Source organism: Echinops telfairi, unplaced genomic scaffold, assembly GCF_000313985.2.
Source record: "Echinops telfairi isolate 266 unplaced genomic scaffold, ASM31398v2 ScPeMD7_5;HRSCAF=22, whole genome shotgun sequence".
Lineage (NCBI taxonomy): Eukaryota > Metazoa > Chordata > Mammalia > Afrosoricida > Tenrecidae > Echinops > Echinops telfairi.
Window position 1 is genome coordinate 37,326,621 of NW_022103901.1, and position 1,778 is coordinate 37,328,398.

Sequence of the window (1,778 nt, forward strand, 5' to 3'; positions counted from 1 at the left end):
TTTAGAAAGTGATGCAGATGAGGTGAATTGTTTGGATACACTACAAAGGGTAAGAACTTTCACAAGGAAATTTGAGCGACAAGAACCGGAAAGAATGTGGAAGAGGAAGAACATAAAGTGTCGAAAGAGAGCCAAAAATGTTAAGTGTACAAAAATTGAGCTAAATTTTCTGTAGCTATTAACAACACTTTATCAGAATTAGAGTGACCCAAGTATCTAAAGTTTTAGAAAGGTAGGATAAGAAACTCATGAGATTGTGATGTGTTATCACAAAATATATGATTATTTACCAAAAGTTATTCCTTCATCAGTTCCAGTTCCCTTGTAATTCCAGAGTCCTGTCTTCAGATCTCAAACCTAAGCCTTGGAGACATTTGATGATCCACATCACCTTTGATGATCCACACCACCTTTATGGATAACATCAAAAAAGGCACCCGCTGTAGCTTTGCAGATGATTCCAAAAACACATTCAAATCTTTGCTATTTAATTAATTTTGTTGTACTATATCACTGTAAAATGATTCTTCACAGTATTTCATGTACATTTTTGTACACAGTAAGTCAACATTTAAGACACCAAGTTTCCATTGAACTGGGAAATGTTCAAGGGGGCTGTGGTAGTTACATAAACTGGTGTCAACTTGAGACTATTAAGAGTGAAGGGGTGGAGGTTAGACTGTCAATCAGGTCGCAGTTTGATGACCTCATTTGGAGGCACAAAGGAGATAAATAGCTCACTGGAGGCCAGATACAGACAGAGTCTGCTTTGTCTTCCTGCTGACAAGACACATGGAGCTACATCAGAGCCCTGGAGCTAGAGGAGCCACATGGAGACCCCTGCCAGCACGGAGATGCTTACACCAACATGGGACCCACAAGACTTTCCACCCACTGGCCTGTGATCTTCCTGCATTTGCATCATTGCATGTGTTTCATGAGTCTGAAGAGGAATTTATAAATTGGTAGTGGACATATAGGCTAATATTAGACTTACAGACGTGAACTGAACTGGGCTGGGATGTTTTCTCAATATATAATTGCTCTTTTATATAAAGCTCTTTCATATACACATACGAGTCTCCCTGGATTTGTTTCTCTAGCCAACTCGGACTAACACAGGGCTTCAAAAAATTTGTGGGGAAAATGGAGTGAAAAGATAATGGTAGTTTTGCCACAAAATTTCAAAGTTGCCTTGTACAATATTAAGTTTAAGTCAATAGTCGAGTTAATCAGAAACCATACCTTGACTGCCAAGGTGTGCAGTGAGAGCAAGGCTAGTGTGACGGTGGGCTAGGTGTCAGCTTGACTGGGCCATGATGCTCACTGCTATGGTAGTTACATAATGACAGGGTCATCATCCATGTTGTAATCTGATTTAGCCATCCTCCATTTTCATATAACAACGTAGTCTTCGACACATGACAAATGGGTATATAGAACATTTCCAGTAGAACAGCAAGTTCTATTGAGCTCCTGCTGGATAGTGTGGGGGAAAGCCAGCCCCCCACCACTAATTTGGGGGAGCCGACTTGGGAGAAATCTTTCAGTTTCCCACAATTCCCCCCTTTGTTTTATATATAAAATTCAAGAGCCACATGGGTGACATGATTATTTTCTATACATTGAAACTGTCAAAGCAAACCTTCATGATTCAATTAATATAGCCAAAAATTCAGGCTTATGGTAAACATTTTGAATCCAGGCACTGGGGGATAAAGTCCCCCTATACCCATCTGCTATTGGAGGAAGGTATGAGAGGGATTGGATACCACGGC